Genomic DNA, 22,606 nt, shown 5'->3' with positions numbered 1-22,606 from the left:
CAATCTTTGTTGTCTTCCTTTGGACACATTCTAGTAATTTTCTGCCCTTCTTATATTGTGGAGACCAAAACTGCACACAATACTCAAAGTGACACTGCACCAATACTGAGTAGAGTGGGACAATCACTTATTTTGACTGGTTCACTATACTGTGCTTAATGCACCTCAGGATATGGTTGGCCTTTTTGGCCTCCAGGGCACACTGTTGAGTCACATTGAAATAACCATCAAACAAAACCCCCACATGTCTGCAAAGCTGCAGCCTCTTGTCCCTCAGTCTATATGTACATCCAGGATTACACCATCCCAGGTGCAGAATCTGACATTTGTCCTTGTTAAATTTCATACATGGTGATTGTCTAGCACTCTCTTCTATCCAGATCTCTCTGTAAAGCCTCTCTAGCCTTGAGGGACTCAATGGTTCCTCCTAGTGTACTATTGTCAGCAAACTTACTTAGTGTGCATTCAACTCCTGTGTCCAGGTCATTAATAAAAACATTTAAGAGAACTGGACCTAAAATTGAGCCCAGGGGAACACCACTAGTGACTGGCCACCAGCTAGATGTTACTTCAAATACTACAACTCTTTAAGCCCCATCCTTCAGTCAAATGTTCATCTATCATTTTGTACACAGCTGTATACTGGACATTTTGTCCAGAAGGACACTGTGAGAGACAATATCAAAACTTTGATAAAATTGAAAAAAACCTCACATTCACTGTCTCCCCTTTGTCCACTAGCAGGTAACTTTGCTATCAAAGGTTATAAAGTTAGTAAGGCATGACTTTCCCTTCATGAACTTATGTTGACTTTGACCAATGACTGCATTGTCTTTCAAGTGTTTTTCAGTACGCCCAGAATAATCTTCTCCATAATATTACCAGGCACTGAAGTGAGACTGACAGGACTATAATTAGTAGGATCTTCTGGCCGTTCTTGAAAATTGGAATAACATTTGCTATCTGGGACTTCTCCAGATTCCCAAGACTATTGATAACTGAGAGACATTTGGCAATAATATTGACCAACTCTTTCAGTACCCTGGGATGAATCCCATCTGGCCTCATAGACTTATGTACATTCAGTTGCAGTAGCAAATCCTGTACAAATTCAAAGACAACTGAGAGTATATCACTCCTTCAGTCATGGTCATCCAACCCAAGGTTCCAGGGTCCCAGGACCCATCATTGGCATTGAAGACAGAGGCTAAAGTGGCATGAAATGTCTCTGCTTTATCTTCATTCTTATTTGTGAGGTGAAAACCAACCTCAACAAACAACGGACCAATGTTTTCTTTAGTCCTCCTTTTGCTGTTAACGTATTTTAAAAAGCCTTTTTTATTTTCCACCACTGCTTCAACTCCAGTTGAGCTTTGGCTGTACAAATTTTCCCCCTATAGTGGCAAACAGCACCTCTGTAGTCCTCATGTGTACCTGACCCTGCTTTCAAAGTCCATACACTTTTTTTTTTTCTGCCTAAGTATCTGGAAGATCCCTGTTCAGCCAAGTCAACCTTTTGCCACACTTACTTGACTTCCAAAACACTGGAATTGCCTTTTACTGTGCTCTTTTAAAAGGTGGCTTTTAAAATTGAACCAGCATTTATGGACACAGATACCCTTGAAACCAGATTCCCAGGAGACCTTACTAATTAGGAACTTGAGCACCCTAAAGCCTGCTTTTCTAAATCCAGGGTAGTGTATCTGCTGACAGTTTTTCTCATATTGCCAACAATTTTAAACTCAACAATTTCATGATCATTGCGGCCAAGACATCTACCAATCATCACTTCACCTACAAGACCATCTCTGTTTACAAAAAGCAGATTTACAAGGGCACCTTTCCTCCTTTCCTTTTCCAAGGGCACCTCACATGCAAGGGATAGACTGGTTAGGGGAAGAAAAAGAAGAACATAAATTTAATACAGACACTAACAACAACACTACTTAACAGACAGAGTAGGACCATGAGAAGCATAACCACATCTTGAAAATACCTTCCCTCACCCCTCCCTTCTTCCTGGGCTCAGCTTTTCTCCTGATATCTCACCCCTACCAGCAGTGCAGGGGAAAGGGATTGGGATGTGCAGTCAGTCCAAATGTTTCATCCACCTCAGGAGGGGGAAAATTCTGACATTCCTCTCCTGTTCCAGTGTGGTCCCCCTCTCACAGGAGACAGTCCTCCACAAACTAACTCCAACATGAGTCACTCCTACAGACATGTGGGTCACCCCCATGTGTTGCAATCCTCCCAACGTCGAACTACAACAGCGGGGCCTTCTTCCCATGGGGTCCTGGCCTTCTTCAGGTGCAGTCACCTGGGACAGCAAGGTCCCCCCATATGCCACAAATTGGTATCTGCTCCACTGGTGACCTCCATAGGTGGCAGTGGAGGTGACCCTGCCTTCTCACCATGGGATACAGGGGAGTCTCTGCTCTGGTACACCTTCCCCACTTCTCCTAATTTCTTTCGTTGACCTCAGTGTTCATACAGATGTTCTCCTTGCAGCTTCACTTCACAACTCCCACAGTTCCTCCCAGGTTCCCCTTCTTAAATAAGTTTTCGCAGAGGCACAGCTAGTTGTCTCAGTCTTGGCACAAAGGCAGTTCCGACTTGGAGCCAGGGGAGCTTTGAGAAGCTTCTCACAAGAGCCACCACTGTAGCCCCCTACCCTGATACCAAAAAAACCCTGCCACTCATTCAAACCAGCACTTCAGGACCTTGACAGGCTTTCGGAGTGGGCCCACGTAAAACTCATGAAATTCAACAATGACAAGTTCAATAACCTGCACTTGGGCTGGGGCAATACCCACTATCATCACAGACTTGGGGATGAAGACCGGAATGCTTCTGTTGTGAAGAAAGATTGAGGGAGTTGGGGTTGTTCAACCTGGAGAAGAGAAGGCTCTGGGGAGGCCTTATTGTGGCCTTTCAGTACTTAAAGGGGGCTTATAAGAAAGATGGAGAGAGACTTTTTACTAAAGCCTGTAGTGACAGAACAAGGCACAATAATTTTAAAATAAAAGAGGGTAGATTTAGATTGGATGTATGGAAAAGTTTTTTACACAGGGGTGTTGGGACCCTGGAAGTCCACAGAAGCTGCGGATGCCCCATCCCTGTTCAGCATGATCTAGTTTTAGCAACATGATCTAGTGAAAGATTTCCATGCCCATGTCAGGGGGTTGGACTAGATGTTCTTTAAAGGTCCATTCCAACCCAGAACATTCTGTGATTCTATGAATTTCCTAGACCTCTTCAGATCTGCTGTACGACAGTCTCAGTTAACATCTGGGAAGCTGAGGTCACCCATAAGGACAAGGGCAACTGATCTGGAGATCACCCTTAATTCTTTCTAAAATAATACATTGTTGCCATCATCCTGGCTGGGTGATCTGTAGTAGATTCCCACAACATCTGCTTTATCAGTTTTTCCTCTAATCCTTACCCAGAGGCTCTCAACCATGTTACCCCCAAGGGCAAGCAGTCCAAACCCTCCTTTACGCACAGTGCTACCCCCCTGCCTCACCTGCCCTGCCTGTCTCTTCTGAAGAGCTTATAACCGTCCACCACAGCACTCCAGTCACAGGGCTCTTCCCACCAAGTCCCACTTAGCACAACATTGTCATAACTCTGGGACTGAGCGAAAGCTTCAGGTTCCTCTTGCGTATTTCCCATACAGCAGGTATTAGCGTACAAACATTTGAAATGTGCTCCACTGCATTTGGTACATCGTGGAGCAGAGGGAAAGCCCTCACTTAGCATACCATCACTCAAACCTTGTCATGCTGTCCCAGAGTTTATCACTAGTAAACCTGTCCTGCCTCGCACCTCTGCAGAGTCACCTTCCCGAGCAATGGCCGTGGCCTGGGCTTCTGCAGGAGAGGACAGCCAGCACCTCTGGCACGTGGAGGGCTGCTACACTTCAATGCAACCCTTCAAGCAACAGACCACAGCACGTGCCACTGCACTGAAGCTTCATGCTGTGGACCCAGCTGAGACCTTGGTCCTTGGAAAGACAAGCTGGCCTGAGAAGGCAGGCCAGCCCCTTTGCCGACTGCCACCTTGTACTGAGTGGCAAGGATGGGGTCAGCCTTGTTTTTGTTGGACTTCAGCTTGTCCCCATTGCACAAACACCATCTTGAGAGCTCCAGGATGGAGAAGCTGTTGGGAGGCCTCTTTCTTGTTTCTGTCTCTACTCCCTTGCAAGCTGCGAGTGGCAGAGGAGGACAATGTCTCAGAGCAGAGCCAGGAGTGTGGGGTAGAAAGAGGGGGCAAGTATGTGATGTGGAGCAAGGCTTTGCCCCCACCCGCTGGTGCACCGTGCAAGTGCCTAAGCAGAGTTGCAAGGGAAGAAACTCAGGCATGTGGAACATAAGCTTTCCAGGGTTTTTTTCCTTTCCTTTCCAGCATGGACAATATCCTTTGCCAGGGTTCCTCTTGGCCATTTTTCGGATACTTCAGGTTGGCAAGAACAAATAGTGATATGTTCTCTGCATCCAAAATTAGAAGCATTCATTGAATAAGAGAGTAAAGTACAGAGATGACAGATGTGATTTTAGACCATACATCTTGCCTATGTATCACAGAAGCTGTACCATCTTCCCAACAAACGTGCATGATAAATCAGTAGCATCCTATCCACTTCAAATAATCATGTGCATGTCATATCCTTAACAGTGAGAACTAATTCTTCTCTTCCTACCTCCACTCCCTATGCTTGTTTTGTCTTTTTTTTTTTTTAATAAATTCCAGTTTTCTTAAAAAAATAAAAGGAATGATGTTTCTGTAAAAGCAACTGGGAAACCCTTTCAAAGGGACTGTGTAAAGTGGGAGTCTCCATCAGGCACATTTGTTTTTATAAAGTACTTTGCACTCAGAAAGTCAGATGATGTAATGACTATTCCATGTTCTTAGTGTTTTATGTAGGGAAACATAAGTAATTTCTTCTATTATTTATGAAATGATAGAATGACCTGTGAATACATATGCATTCAATGAATAAAAATCAGAATTCAGTATTCAGCAGCTACTACCATCTGGTACATTTTCACTTGCACCTTTCCTGAACTGCTGCTGAACACATCACCATTCCAAAGAGGGTGCTTTGTTTAAAGTGCTGACTTGCAACATTTCCAGTTTTATGCTGGTCAGGGAAAATATAAATACACTCCGTTCCCTCATCTTTCTATAGCCTCTTCAGACTTCCATTTACAACAATTCTTAATGTTCCTGAAAATGGGGCATAACTGTTAGCTGACAAAAACATGTCTGAACTGAAGTCAGATGACTCTTTATGACAAAAGAGAAGGAACTAATCCAGAATACTCAGATGCTTCACTAAAATGAATATTAAAGGCAATTTTTACACTCCAATCTCAGGCAAAAGACTTATGAAAAAGTGGATCAGGTTTGGATATCAGTAACGGCTGTTCAGTGATTTGAGTTAGATAAGTAACTTGCTCTGTTTCTGAGTATAAACACTCACCTTACCCTTAAGAATCAGAAAGAAAGCAACTGGCAACAAAATATAAGGTACTAGAACACAGGAACTGCCATGAATGCCACAGTGTCTCTGGCTTCCATGGCATTGGAATGTGACATATGCAGAAGGAGTAAGCAGGGCTGAGGACTAAGTGCTGGCTTATATTTATAGCTTTCAAAAGTGATTCTCTATACCAAATCTTCTGGATGGATTATACAGATCAGTCAGGCCAAAACTATTTGGGGGACTTCACTGGAGCACCACAGCAAAGGGGTATGCAACATTGATAGTCCTGGGGTCCACAGCTTACTGGCTAGCTGAAAGAGCCATCATTCCTTAAGGCAACCATCTGCTATTTTCTTGTTGCCCTTAGGGTTTTCCAGCATTGATCACAGCACAGGAAATTTACAATATGAATTATCAAGGAAAGCAGAATAGTTGAGAGTATGTTATTGGCCATAGGTATTTTTTACCCATGTGTCAGCCTAATTGGTAACTAGTGTTGTGTCCTTTCCCTTCCAGGGTTGCAAAGAAAAAGTCAGTGCCAAGACAATGACAGAACATTTATCAGTATTACTTCTGGTCATCTTGCTTTCTATAGACAAAAGACAAAGAGTGATAACTACAGATACCTAAATCTGTATTTCACCTCTGTAACTTTGCTGATCAGAAATGATATTCCAGGCTAACAATCCACAGAGATGAGTTAGTCTTCTATTCCCCTTTACCTTTTTCAGGAAAAAAATATAGCCAGATTGCACTGTGGTCTTACACTGAGGCAGCCACAGTGGTAGCAGACATTCCAGTCTGGAGCCCAGAGCAGATGAGCATGGATTCACTTCCAGACCCATGGTAGAAAGTGGGCTATCTCAGCCAAACATATTTCGATGCCTGGTGACTGAACAGAAAATCAGTAACTGAAGATGATTAGGAATTTAGAGAGGTAGGCATTGGATGTGTTATAAGTCACCTTTTCTGATTACTGTGAAGAAAAGCTCACTGGGTAAGAATGAGAACAGCTATTCACTCACATAACCAACAACAAATTGCTGAGTAAATATTCTTTTTCTTCTTTTCTCTCCTCCCCTTTAAAGGAGGAAGAGCTAAGCAGAAAGTGTACATGAAGGCAGTCACTATAGAGTACTAAAAACTTTTCTTTCCATTTGATATAATGAGGAATTTATACACTTTCTGTCTGTGACACTGCTGTAATGCGAGTGGCAGTATCATAGTTACAAGCACTGTAGAGTTGATATATATTTATCTATGAATTCATGCTTTTGCTAAACCTTAATCCCAGCTTTAGGTAAGCTTGTTAGGAGCAACCAGTTAAATCTTTGCTAGGATAAATCACTAGTTGCCTGTTACATGTTTTCCCTACTTTTACACAGACACTTTCTCTACATACATCGCTCAGAAAATGGTAGCAAAGTTGATTAATGCAACAGGAGCTCCAGACCAGAAAAAGTACTCCAAAACTACAACTGCATTGGTCATAAACCCATGAATCCCTAAGGTCCCTCTCCCCCAAATTTGTTACCAGCCTTGGTACAACAGTACTAGTTCCAGTCTAACCCTGAAAATTAATCTAACATCACTTAGATGTTGATCATATAATTCATTTGAGGTCATTAATACATTTGCTGTCATGGTCTGGTTTAAAATATGCGTTACAGTAACAGATTTTTTAAAAAATAAAACTTTTGTTTCACTAACTAGGCAACTGAGGTATGCAGCTCTGTTCCTGGGATATGTGAAAGTTTTTGTAATAGGCCAGATCAACAGGGAACTATCATTGTGTTGTCAACATTCTTTACTTTGATATTGGTCCCACTCATTCACTTTCTGTACATCTTTCACAGCACAAACAATGTGTTCACAGTGTTAAAGGACTAGACAGCTTTCTGGAGGTCATTTAGTGCATCTCCCTAACCAAGGAGCAATGATGAATTTTGTGTTCAAGCTCAGCTGGACTGTGCAGTGCGGAAACTCTGCAGGCCACATGAAATACAAACAATTAATTCTTGTCTCTATAAACTGACAGGCCTCTGGGGTGTGGGACGTAAGTAGATAATTGGGGCCATTATTCCATAGCCTTGCTAAATTCTGTAACAAATGTATAATACAACAGTATAATAGTTAGATATAAGAGGTAGATGAGAAAACAAGAGATTTCAGTTGGACTGCCAAACATATAAGAACAAGATAAGACAAACAATAAGAACAAGAGTGGCTTCTGTTTTCCACCAGTCCACTCAGTGAAAAATGCTATGACTGCAAAGTTACATTTGGCTAAATGGTCAGAGGCTTCTGTAAAAATAGCTTAGCAAAAAGAGGAGCTAAAATATACCAAAAGCTTTCATTAAACTAACAAGGCATATTTCCATTATGCATAATTTAGCTCTATGCTACCTAGAAATGCATGTAAATGTGTACACACACATCCACCCACAGATCTAAGTCAGTTTGTGCTTGAACTTTGTCTTCTGATGCTGCCCAAAGGACAAATTAAACATCTTCCCCCATCCAGAATGGGGTTCAGAATGGGCTCCAGAATACAAACTGCCTAAGTTCCTGTTCACCAAAGACTTCCAACAATTAGTCATACCAGACCTGACATGTTTTGAAGTCCCTCCCCAATCTGTGATTTTGTAAAATATGGGTATGTTCAAGGGAACCTAAAACAAAGCAAAAGATATTGACTGAATTACAGCTCTTCAGTCAGCTGGCTGAATTCAAACACAAATTCAGACCATGTTCACTCATCATTTCCCTTCACATTTCTTTGTTCTCCATTAAGGGAATGCAAAACACTTGTAGTAGTAGGCTTTATGTAATCTACCTTCACACAAAAGAGTGAAAATCTACTTTGAAGTGCAATTATCCAGAATTTAAGCTGAAAGAACAAGTGGAAAGAGAGAGAAAACACTAAACAACTTCTAAATCAACTTTCACCAAACTGAATAAAAGATAGCTTCCCATTCCTGCATAATCAGGGTCATTTAAATGTCAACATATCATATTAAAGAACATAAAGTTATAAAGTACAACTAAGTACTTTATAAAAATAAAAATTTCTTAGCATTTCAGCTGAGGCATTTCCATACCATGACTTTTTGTAGTTCTGCCTTCCAAACAGCGCTATAGCTCAAGATAATTTTGACACTGAAAATGGCATACAGTGCAATAGCCTACTTACACAGCAGTGTTTTCTGCTGAGAGTACATTATGCTTGTCTTCTTGGACCTACAATCACTGTCAGTGAGTTTGCAGGTGAAATTCAAGTGCTGTGTTATCTATAAAGTTTGGAATGCTTATCAGCACCTCAGAATAAAGCTGTTTCTTTCTCTATTCCATTTTGTATACCTTTCCAGTAAGGAATGTATTCTGGAAAATTATAATACTATAAAAGATCAGTTAGGAAAGCTTCATTTGTTTTTGTTTGTTTTCATAGAACTGTGGATTAATATTAGATTAATATTAGATGTGGTGTCCTTGCAAAATCTAACTTGTAAGTGTGTTTCAAATCCCACCCTTCATTCTCCTACGAAGGATCAAATGGGATAGTTCAGCAAAGTACAGCACTAATGTACTTGGCAGCTGATAAAGATGTTGCTTGATAGATTTTAAAAAAATAACTATGGTGGTAATAAATAAAATCATTATAACAAATAAAATCATTATAAACCCTAACTTATGTGTTCAATGTTGTCTTCAATTACACAAAGCACTTAATACTGATGCCAGCCAGCTGATGCCTGCGAACAGTTGGTGCCTGCAAGTTGGGGCCTGTAAGAATTAGTGATCCATTATACCTTAAATATTAAGAAATTATTTTACCAAACAATGTTTAAATTTGTATTTAACAAGGCCTGAGTAATTAAAATGTACAGAGAAAATATCCTAACCTTGAGAATAGATATATCTTGGCAGAAATGCTCAAACAAGGTGGATAAGAAAGAACATCTTGGCCGGACAACAGAGTTGGGAAGCATCCAAGGAGAAGAAATTGTCCTCAGAATACTCGTGACCATAAAAGTGAAAAAGGAATAGGGGGCAAACTCCACAAACGACCACCAATGACCACCCAAGACCCCTGCGCATGCGTAGTGTGATTTTGCAATGCCAGTATTATGTAAATGTAATAGGTAGGCAGAAAGGTGGAGACTTCTTGGAAAAGTATGAATATTCATGTCTTTAAGGTATATAAAGGATGAGCTTTCATTTTAGTGTATGCACATTAGGTGGGATGATCCCCCATGCATCCCATGCTGAATAAGAAATGCCTGCTTTCTAAAACTACAAAATGAGTCTTAGAGAGTACCTCTGAAGGCTTTTATGGTAACAATACCATTTGTTAAAACTACAGGCAATAAAAAACCTCTCTTAAAATGCTCTTTGAAAAAAATAGAAAAGTTGCATGCTCATTAAGGGTGCACATATGGAGTATGATAACTGCAAGCTATTAGTTCATATGATGTGATAAGATCTTTCAAAGTACATAATCAGAAAGACATTTTATATGGAAATAAAATATCTACATTCAGGGCTCATTGTCTGTAGAAAAAAATTTCTTCTGTAAGAAAAAATATTTATATCTCTTTCCCCTCTCCTCCTCCTACAAATAAAAAGACCACCTGAAATAATTTGCCCAACACTAAAAAAATGCAATGAGTCACATATCAGGTTTTAGTCAAATGCATTTTTAAAAGGCTGAGTTATAAACCCCTTGAAATCAAGTTTTATAATGAAATGCTGATAGACCCTTAACTTTAATGGCTCTTCCAAGTACTTCTAGAGCAGGCATTACTTACAATGTCGTAAAGTGATGTTTAAAACGCTGCAGAATTTTCTCAAGGCAGATAAGCAGGTGTTTGTGAGGGCAGCATTCTTTAAACCTCATTGATTTATGGGACATGCTGCATGAAAGGCCAATAAGCTTTATGGAAGCTCACAGCAGAAACTCCAGACACAGTATCACCATTGTCTGAAGATCACCAATACATATTAATTTCCATGTTGTAATATTTGAGCTCCTGCATTTTATAGGTGTTACCAGTAGTGAAATATATACCTCACTTCACAGGGTAGGGATCTCTCTTACTGGTATACTTTTCATAGAGTATTGCATGTAGTAAAATCCATTGCTCAGCTACTTCATCATAACACTGTATTGAGATACCTGGTACATAGGTCTCTTACTGTTAGTCTAGTAATGCTGTTTCTGACCTCTTCCAAGAGTTAGGAAATGAACAACTTCCCTCAGACTACTTTAAGCAGAATTAAAAGCAGAAGTTATGTCAAAATTTACCTGCCATATTATCCAGTGATCAAAATCATCCTCCTGAAAGTCATTTCACCATCAGAAAAACAACCAATAAGCCATCAAACCACTTAATGCAATTGATTAGCATTTTCTCCTTGTTCACACACACACACATGAATAATCTTATGGCTATGGGACCCAGGCTTAATGATTTAGTGAGACTATAATTTACTCCAAGCAAAAATAAAAACCCAACAAAAAAGCCACTACTAGTGCTCAGTAGCAAAGTCCCTTAAAGAAAACTAGTAGAGAAGAAAGACCATTACTGCTTAGGCTGTATTAGTGCTAAAATACCTGATATCTGTGTATAACTATTTCCACTTTCTTTTAAAGAAATAGAGCAGTTCTTGGTGCACATTCCCCCTATATTTCTGGTGCTACAGGAGAGAATACCATCAGCTCCATACTGGTGCATCTAGTAAATAAATATTAACTCAGAACTTCAGAGACAAAAAGAAGCTAGATTACAGTCCTGGTCCAATTACCTTCAAAATAAATACGAGGGCTTTTTTTTCTTTTTCTTTTCTTTTTTTTTTTTTTTTTAAATCAACTTACCTGTACATATAATTTTAAGAAACCTAGACAAAGTCATGTGAAAATTGCAAAAACAATCTGGCCAACAAAAGCCAGATACCTAGTACACAGGACTTATGCTGAAAATCACAACACGTTCTTTACTCCCTTTTGTCCCATTACTGATTGACTTTGTATACTACTAGACAAAGGATAATTTACACAGCAGTAGCACAGGTTAAATGTAGACAGTATGTACAGGTGTAACAACTAAATTCACTTTAATACTATAATCAAACCATGCTTTGCAGTTAGAGTCTGCAAACTAAAATTCAGTTTTCTGTTACATATTTCTCACTGAGCAATATTTATGTAAGTAGAGAGGTAAGAATCACAGGAAAAAGGAGACCTTGTTCAACTAAACACTATTTATTGAACTACTATACAAAGAACATAGAGTTTAAGTCTATCACAAAACTCAGATTATGACCTTTGTTTTGCTTGATGTGGTCATCACCAAGTTATGCTTTGGTATAAGTAAAGTTCAGCACCAGCAGAGGTACAATAAATTTAAGATTCCCTGATTGCTATTTTTTATTCATCAGTACGTAGAGTAAAATCAAAACACAGTCTTCAGAATAATTATCATTCTACAATATTGGGCTGAAGCTTCCCATAGACTTGATCTCCTTCCTTGTCTGACACACTGACTTGGTGGCCATAAAGAAACATTCTTGATTTGGGTTAAATCCCCCTGTTCTCCAGGTACCATCTACTGTACCTGAAGATTATATAGAGAAATGTTTATACCTTCTGTGCAAGGCTGAGACCTAAGATTAAGATAGATGTGAGACAAAAGTAAATTGGCAAGAGTTAAGTGAGATAGTGCTTCAATGTTGTTTTTCTTCATGACACATTGTAGGGGTCATTCACATGAATATAGTATTTTTTTTTTTTTACAAATTAAAAGAATGACAAGTATGTACTTGGGATCTAAAGGAAGATCTATTAACAAATGCCGTATTTAGTACACCTCACTGTAAATAATAATTTCAGGTAAAATTATTGCAACACTGTATATAAGTCCATGTTTTTTCTTTTGTCTAGGTCCATGTAGTTGGAAAGTTTGCAAGCCTACTAAGACCTTTTATCACAAGTAATCTGATTTTTGTCTGTAACATAATGGCAAGGAAGCAACCTTTGAGCAGTTTTAGGTTTCACTTTAGATTTTTTTTCTGCTTTATTTTCTTCCCAACTTCTCACTACTTTTTTCCTTTTTAGGGCTTTGCTTTCATTACCATCAGTCCTGAAAAAATACTTTGTCTTTAGATAATAGTGGAGAGTAAGAAGGGCAGGAGCAAGGACAGAAGTCCTCTTCCACTGACCTAAAGAAAGGGTCACAATAATCTTAAAATTACAGATCCTTTAAAAGGTGATCAAACAAACCATCCAGGGCACAGAGGTTTGATACTATCATGATATATTTTACTGCTACTCTGCTCTTCTCTTCCATCCTATTCTTATTGTCAGCAGGAAACAGAAATCACAGGACTGTAGCCCTCTGAACACATCAGTAAGTTATAGTCTTGTCCTTTTCAGTCTCCTGCTGCTTCAAATAACAGGAACCAATAGAAAGAATAAGTCAAAGATTTTATGAGTGACTGCAACAAATCCAGAATCCTTGAGGTAGTTGTTGGGTACCCTGCACCAACAAATGTAACATAGTTGCAGTCCTCTTTTTCACAATCTCAACAGAATTTAAGAAAAATGAACAAGTGAACAAGTGAAGACTGAAGAAGAAGGAGACCAGAGTGTGGTTACCCACACTTAGGGAATATGAACTCATCCTTATCTTTGTTGTCTGCTCCTCCTACCCCATCCTACCAACTTGGCATTTTAGGGTTTAGACAAATCATAAATAGAAAATAGTCTCCAAACTCAAAGAAAAATAGTTTTATCTACTTTTTTTCTGTGTGGTTTTAGTACAAATAAACATTATTCCATCAACAAAGCATAGGTCCTCATGGCAACCCTCAGTATCTTTTCTAATCCTTAACTCTTCCTTCAGTTATCTCTGACATATACTAAATGTGCATAATGAACAGAATAGTTGCATAGCACGTCAAAGAGACTGTCTTAAGAATTCATTGGAAAGATTTTCATACCAGTTTTATTCAGCAAATGTTGGAATATTTTGCCAATTTTCACAGCAGATCAGCACAAAGCTCTTTAGCACAGGCATTTCCGGGACTGGGATTTGTTAGAAAAAGTTACTGTTTAACAGCTTACAGCCCTTTTAAATCCAAAAATGTCTCTAGCATTTTTCAAGATCCTGTTGAAAATACCTGTGCATTTCTTGTAGAGACGCTTTGCCACAGATCTGATTATCTGAAAATCAATGTAAATAATATGTAATGTTTGTTTCTATCTCCAAAGAGTACTTTATCTTGTGGATTCTCATTTATTGCATTCATATACATTTGACAGTCAGTTAGTATAATCTTTAATCACACCTTTCATAATCAAATGATGTATAGGCGTACAGCTGGGCTACTGGGCTGGGGAGTTGTTCCTTTAAAAGCATAAGTCTACTGGTCTTATTTTAGTTCATTTTAACACACCGTTTCCACTGACTTATTGCCAGTTCTAAGAGTTACCACAGCACTGCTTAATAACAATGTGTGGTTTCTGACATTTATTTATAGTATACTAAAACCAAAATCAGGCTGGGTGGTAAGAGTTTTAGACCACCTGAGATGTCTTTAAATCTTCAGCACATGTTTAACTGCAGCAAGACCAGCAATAATTGCAAATATGCAGTCATCACACTATTGGCTGATTCACCCTTTAAAGTTATAGATTCATTTCAGGGAACTATTTTTCCCAAGTGTCCTTTTAAAAAATAAAACAGGTTTGTTGTAAATCTTTTTATCAGTTAAGTCATGGAGAAATACTTGGAAAGACAACAGTGATTTTTTAAATTTTATTTTAAAACAAGGCCATGTGTTCACAGTAAATTGATATATTTTCTGGAATTGATTTAATTTTTTTTCTTTCACCCTTTTTTTTGCCTTGCATGAAACAAGAACTGTATGTTTAGTGTAAGACAGCATCAGTTCTTTAGTTATGTGAGCTTAAGATGTGTATCATGCAGTAAATATTTTAGAAAAACTATACTTCTTTTCAAAATTTTATTTTAAGAACTATTTCCTAGGTATCGGAATGGTATTTCATACTGGCAATAAGGTGATGGAATAAGCAACATCATTTTTAGTAACCATGAGACAAATCAGTCCCCTCTTCCTCCATCTGTATTGTCATTTGACAGGAAGGACACCCTTTGTTCCCTGACAGCAAAGCACTTAAGCATTTGTAGTCTCCTTGACTTCAGTAGTATTATTCATGGAGCCAAAGTGAAACATGCTTAAGTGTTTTGGTGGATCAAGTGTTGCCAAGCAAGAGCAACAAAGCAGAACCTAGTACAGAGCCTCTAGTGCTGGAAGTGCTGCAAAAGTAATAGTATAGTTTTTCAGGAGCAATGGCTTTTGAATTTTTAACAATAAATTTGAATGCAATGGGAGTTGTGAAATACATCACTTTGTTATTTCAAAAGGGATAATTAAAATAAAAGAAAATTTATATTAACTGATGCTAAAAAGCAGAGAAACCAACATTGATTTGATACACAAATTTATCTGAGCCAGCCTCACCCTTGGTGTGAATTGGGATGGTTCAGAATACTGGAAATTTCCTGACAGATTCTGAGCCTCCAATTTCCACTAGTTTCATATTAATGCTAAATGTTCTTCATTTAACTTACACCGACCCTCAATTACAAGTGCTCTTCTACTCAGCCAGTAAACAAAGCTACTATGGAAAATGAGTAAAAATCTTCATGAGCCAAACATATCTGTCAATAAGTAGTCAACAGTTAGTGCAAACAAACTTTCTTACCTATAGCCTTTAAACTAGTGGTCTAAATTGTTTAAGCATTTGGAATTTGTCTGTGGTAGGCTGTCAAACAAGCTCTCATCCAACAGACTCAGTCTAGCTGAGATTTTTCAAGTTACAAGAATTTCTTTTTGTGTGCAGTATCCCAGCTCTAAAAGAAAAACCCAACCTAAAACAAAGTAAAAGAGTGATTGCTTGGTTTTGTTACGGTAGAAGAAAAGAAAGAAAAGCATATTCATTAAGAAGGACAGTAGCTCAGTAAATCTGTGGAATTTACTTTTGTTTTTTTAATTTGGCTTAATTTGAGAAATGTAATCAAAGGAGACAATAATGAAGGCCAAAGCAGAATAACCTCAGATGTAAAGAACTGTTTAAACTCATGTTTTTCATGCAGGGTAGTTATAATAACTACTATTATCAGGAAAATACAGATGACATAAATGCAGTCTGTGAGAATTGCTCTTAAAAAAAAACCCAAACACTTTTCCTACAAGAATCTTATTTCTAATCAAATACACTTTACTCTTCAAGTAGGAAGCCAATTGTTTTTGCTAAGTGATGGAATGTGCAGTCAGGAACCAGCAATTGAATCCTGAAATTCAGTTTGTCCATGCTAGGCAAGAAAAGGCTTTTGGGTTCAAGCATGCACTATATTACAAAGTGAGGTACTTAAATACATGAAGGGGAGGCCATGCGTTTTATTTCAGAAGACTGAAATACATCTTGCAATGTGGGGCTTTGATGTTATTCATATGGTAACAATATACCATTTCCTCCAAGTGCTCAATACATTGGAATAAAAAGACATAATTTGCTGACATTGTGCTGAACACTTCCTGTCCAGAATACTGATCAATTGTCATTCAGCTTCCAAGGCTAATCCACCCAAAACAGCCCTCAACATAACCTTTAAATTATTCTTTTAGCACTTTAAAAATCCAGTTAAAATAATTTACCATTTTACAGAATAAAACGATGAAACAAAGACCATAACTGTATTTTCACTCTGCTTCTAAAATGCAGTTCTAGTGCCCCAGGGACTCCTTTCATCTAGTGTAAGTGCTGGCATATGATGTGATTGTTAACATAGCTGGCCACCAGATGAAGTGAATTATCTAAACTGCCAAGGTTCCTACTTTCATTCCAATTTAAACATCAATTTAACACAGAAACTGAAGGGTATTATGAAAGCTTTAATATGAACCATTTCAGACATTAAAAAGAAATAGAAGGATTTCACAAACCAACAAAACAAACAAATATGTAATTCATTGAACCTGAAGATGAGTTGGAAAATGATCAGTGCATAAAGGCATGTCTATCTAACTCCCCATGCTGGTAAATTAATGCAGTATACCCTGGGCACCTAACAAAAAATGAATCACCTGTATGAATCCACAATGGCATTATCCAGAAGCAACTGTTATACCAAATGGTTAAAAGGGGAGCCTGTGACTGTTAAATATTTGGTTACTTTTTCTAAGGGAAAAGAGTTTGAAGCATATTCTGGCCTTTAAGATCCCATATTCAGTAAGGATTTTCTCCAGTTAAAACAATTTTATTACAGATTTCTTTCTGTGAGTCACTTAATCACCTTTTTTCTCAGCTCCTTCCTCCTCCATATAATAATAATTCTCTCATTGTTCAATGTCATACCCACAAGTCTGTGAACTCTTTAACACAGCAGCTCTCCTTGCACAGCACAAGTCAGTTGCTCTTATCTAGGGTACTGAGACATTATTAGGCAGAAAAAACACGAGTAGTATTAATCAGCTTTCCATGCACTAAGAAGATGTTCTAGTCTCAAAGCATGTGAGAAAACTCTCTGATCAAATGTTCTGGGGCAAATGAAGTTTCTATAGAGAGAAGGGCCCACCTCTTCAAGGATTTATGTGACTAGCTAGTGATTTAAAAAGGAATGACTAATGTTAAGATGTGGTTGTTTGTAGACAGTTTTCATATGAGATTAAAAATAAATTAAATCAAAAAAGGTAAGCTTAAGTCTAGTATCTCTTCCTCCAGTACGACAGCGTACTACAAAACATGTTAAAACTAGAAGAAGCTGTTTCTAATGAGGCTAATGACCCAATAGGGATGTCTGCAGATTTTTGTAAAATCCAAGTTTATTACCTACTAGCATAAATCATCTTAGTCCCTTAGTGGGAAGAAATGTTCTTTCTGCATTATACTTGAACAGAGAAAAGTTTATCAGTGAACAAGAGAAAAAAATCACCAAAGGGAGGGACAGCCTTAGAAGAAAATGCAAATATGGTTACTGTGTTCTGTCATTAATGAGGCTGCACTGGATATACTTTACTTTGGTCAATATATTACAAAAAGAATAACAAAATTGCAAACAGGTCCCAAAATTATTCAAGGATTTGAGGATAAAAGTTGGCTTCTAAAATGAAGAGGAAACGAAACAAGTGACAAACTTCATTGGAACAGGAAATGAGGCAAACCTATAAAATTGGTCAGACCACAAAGTAGTCCCTTTGGTCTTAAATGGGAGAGGGAAAACAGCCCCATCTGACCTCTTTCGCATGAACAATGGCTGTACATGGAACAGAGAGGTAAAGCAAATAGGTAGCGACAATCACTTTGAAGGAGATTTAACAATCTTGATAAGATTAAATTAGTCAACATACCAATAAATGGTCTGTTTGTTTTACATTGGCAATTCCATATTGCTCTCAGCCAACTAGTTACCAAAACCTCAATTCTACAACACAAGCAAGAAAAAATAGGAACTCATATAGTGGTGAATGGAGATAAATATAGTTGGTAGCCGGTCACAAGTGGTGTTCCCCAGGGCTCTGTATTGGGGCCAGCTCTTTAACAAAGATCTGGATGAGTGGATGAAGTGAGTTTGCAGATGACACCAAGTTAGGTGGGAGTGTTGATCTGCTTGAGCGCAGGAAGGCTCCACAGACATTTCTGGACAGGCTGGATCAATGGGCCAAGGCAAATTGTATGAGATTCAACAAGGCTAGGTGCTGGGTCCTGCATTTGGGTCACAACAACTTCACGCAACACTATGGGCTTGGGAAAGAGTGGATGGAAAGCTGCCCGGCCAAGAAGACCATGGGAGTATTGGTCGACAGTCAGATGAATATGAGCCAGAAGTGTGCCCAGGTGGCCAAGAAGGTCAACAGCATCCTGGCTTGTATCAGAAATAGTGTGGCCAGCAGGACTAGGGCAGTGATTGTCCCCTGTACTTGACACTGTTGAGGCCGCACCTTGAATAATGTGTTCAGTTTCGGGCCCCTCACTACAAGAAAGACATCGAGGTGCGGGAGTGTGTCCAAAGGACAATGAAGCTGGTGAAAGATCAAGAGCACAAGTCTTGTGAGGAGCAGCTGAGGGAACTGGGGTTGTTCAGCCTGAAGAAAAAGGGGCTGAGGGGAGACCTTATCTCTCTGCAGTTAGTTGAAAGGAGGTTGTAGTGAGGTGGCTGTCGGTCTCTTCTTCCAAGTAACAAGTGATAAGATGAAAGGAAACTGCCTCAAGTTGCACCAGGGGAGATTTAGACTGGATATTAGGAAAAATTTCTTCACTGAAAGGGATATCAAGCACTGGAACAGGCTGCCCAGGGAAGTGGTTGAGTCACCATCCCTGGACATATTTAAAAGACATGTAGACGTGGTGCTCAGCGACATGATTAGTGGTGAACTTGGCAGTGTTAGGTTTATGGTCAGACTTGATGATCTTAAGGGTCCTTTCCAATCTAAATGATTCTACAGTTCTATAAAAATGTCCAGTTGAAAAACAGGCATCCTGCAAAACTAACATTCTGTACTGCCCCTTAAAACAACATAAGAACTGTGCTTTAAGGATGTACCAACTTCTCAGTGATAAAAGAGAAGGCATAAAAGCAATACTTACCAGCTGGGGGGAAGGAAGATCCTGTAAACAGAAGCAAGCTGTCAGATAAGTATGCTTGTTGGCATAACTACTTGTTTCTGGCAAATTTAAAGGGCAAGACACTAGCAGTACATGCTGGAGGGATGTTGGAGGGGTGGAGATGAGATGAGATGAGATGAGATGAGATGAGATGAGATGAGATGAGATGAGATGAGATGAGATGAGATGAGATGAGATGAGATGAGATGAGATGAGATGAGATGAGATGATGAGATGGAAGCTACATCCTTGGAGATGTTACTGCTGACCATTATCTACTAAGAAAAGTATGTCAAATATATAACAAGTCAGCTTTCGTAGACTATGACTAATTATCATTTTCAACTTCCACAGTTACAGCCTGGTAGTTAAAAAGTATGTTTTTGTTGAAGAATATCTGTAAAATTTTGTAGATATATATTTTAAGAAAAACTATGGTACATAAATTGGTTTTGTTCTTATACAGTAACAGCAAACACCAAGAAAAAGACCTCAGTAATAGCCTGAGATAGGAAGGGCAGTGGGGGAGTATAAGGAATGGAAGATCACGAACCTTCCCCTTTTCAGAAAAAGAGAGGGATGAACTTGGGGTAAGACTCAGAATGAAAAGCCTTGTACTAGACTATGGATTCTGTCAGAATATATCTTTGGTTTTACCCCTCATCTCTCTTTTGGAAAATCTTCCAAATACTTCTTTTTTTTTTTTTTTTTTTTTTTTTTTTTTAAACTTTTAATTGATACATCCACAAGACACCTAGCCCCAGGAATAGAGCATACAATGTACTGTGATATTCTATACTGGGATTTATTTCTACTACTTATTGTAAAAGGTATAAACAAATCAGGTATGTTACTTTGATACTGATGTTATCCTACATGCAAATATTAGAAAGTTCTGGCCTTCTTATCAGCATATTTATTCTTCTCATCACACTTTTAATGAACTAGTATTTTAACATTTTATCATGCACCCATAAAATTCCACAGAGATGGAATAAGACTTGTTCTACATACAGTCCTGACTCTTTGTGCACTTACACTCTGCTTTATCTGAATCTCAAGCTTTTGTGTGTGTGTATGAATTTATATATATTTATGGCTTTAGCATTACTTTTAAAGTTCTTTTTAAGGGACATAGCACATTGAAAGTGAAGCCACACAAAACAAGCACATGTTCTGCACATGCAAATACAACACAAGCAATGTTTGTCAAGTGTGGAAAGGTAGGTACAACCAAAATATATATGTCTGTGAATACGCAAAGGATGCTTCCTTTCTCACAATCCTTTTCAACTCCCTGATCTTGGACATTCTGCTCAAGACTCAAGACCATTTACAGTAGTTCCAAAATGCTGACTTTATTAATACACAGACCTCAGCAGGACAAGGAGTGTTGAGGATGATTGATTGAAATTCAGAATATTGTACAAAATTATTTCTTTGACATAGCCACTAGGGAACTCTTGTTTGTTGAACTTATTATTCATTCATGTATTCATGAAAAAAAATACAATAAAAGCATAATCCCTCCACAGTGCCTCAGTGATCACATTGAAATGAACCCAGAGCTTTGCAGTGCTAAGCGAGGTCTTTACTTTGCAACAGAACAGTTTTATATTGCAATATCATTAGCTGAGCCTAGAGTTTACATTATACTTATAAATCAGCAAGGGAAATTTAACCCACACTGTAGTCTAAAGTTATGCTGAAAATCAGATATTAAAAATACACTTGCATAATAACAACAGCTTATGTGACTTTTTTATTTTCTTCTTCTTAAATGATTTAGCAATGACTGTGTTGAAACATAACTAAAACTGTGAATCTGTTTGCATTTTGACAACTAAAATATGGGTCAAAAAAAAATACAGAAATACAAACAGGCTTTGTTTATTTGAAAGAAGTTCTTCGAGTAAACCAGTATCACAGGAAAAAAAACTGTTATTTGGAAAAAATTTACTGACAAGATTTAAATCAAACTTTTCTGTGTTCAAAATACTGAGAAAATAAAGGACAGCAATTTAAGGGGCAAATCCTTATTATAAGCTCTATCACTGAAGAGTGTTTATGTTCATGAATGTGAATGGGATATATATCATTTTGCTGTACAGTATGATACCAAACAACGTTTGGTTTTCCATTCCTTACTAAATTTTCTTGCTGTTCCTCTTTCTACACTAAACATTTGGATGTTTCTATTCAGCTTGCATTAGTTTTACATTGTATATTCACATCCTGACTTATCTTGAAAAAAAATATATTTGCACACTAGGGATATCAGGTTTTGCATTAGTAATTTCCATAATTTGTCATTTATTTTCAACCACAATAGGTGCAGAGCCACTTGGCAAGGCACTGTGACTGTACCTGACCTTGCTGTTGTCAAACTGTTGCACTAAATCAAGAGAATTTCTGGAAATCATCTTGACAAGTTGTTTCCACTTGCTTCAAAAAGAATCTCCCATCTTCTCTGCTAAACACTTATAACTTGTGATAAAAGGATAAGGAGTCCTCCTTGACCTTGAAGGGTCTGGGTCAGCTTTCCATTGAATATTTTCTACGAGTTTTGATCAACCAGACCAAAAGGTTGAAAAAGCCTTGAGTTAACAAAGCATATCTGTCTGCATAAAAAATTAATTAGTTTTTGAAAGGGATAGAGAAAATAATTAGGCCCAAACCCAGCCTTCTGAATCTAAGACTAACCAGAAGAGTAAGCATTCATCTCAGTTCTCAATATGAAAGTTGCAGGACTTCTGTTTAGGGGACACGTACACTCATTGCATTCCAAAAAAACCTGCTTTCCCTTGCATTAATCTATGTTCCTACTCCTTTAATTGGGCAAAGGACTTTAGTCAGTAAAGGTTGTGTTCAACTGTTCACTGTTTGCAAAGAATGTTGATAGGTACCAAACCACATAAGAAGCTTTTAGGTACAGTAGACTTTCTCTCACCGTTCCCATGATCTAAGCATAGAAGATTTACATGATGTCATCCCAGCAAAGCAAAAAGCATGAAGTTTCATCTCTGAGTTGATACACTTGGACATGTAATCAAATAAGATTTCAGTCTTTCTGAATAAATAGCATCTTAATACTTGAACAGAGAAAGTCACTTATGGTTGGCTTCAAAATAGTGTGACAAAGAGACTCTAACACCATGCACAGTCTCACTGTGTATTTTAAAGGATGTTGGGGATTTTTGATTGAAAAGTTTTAAATATTTCCTTTTATTGATAGTCAATCCCTCAACCTGTTGTTATTCCCAGTAAGCATTTTGCTGTGTTCATGCACAGAAAGATTAATATTTATGCCTAGAAGACAATAGTGTTATTTTCTAGATAATGGTGAAATAACAGCTTTTAAAATAAACTTTTCTTCAATTGGGAAACAGTGCCAATTTGTTATCAGCTTGTCATCACTTCACCAACTACTT

This window comes from Strix uralensis, chromosome Z (assembly GCF_047716275.1).
Source record: "Strix uralensis isolate ZFMK-TIS-50842 chromosome Z, bStrUra1, whole genome shotgun sequence".
In the NCBI taxonomy this organism is placed as follows: domain Eukaryota; kingdom Metazoa; phylum Chordata; class Aves; order Strigiformes; family Strigidae; genus Strix; species Strix uralensis.
Note: the sequence above shows the minus strand (reverse complement) of the source record.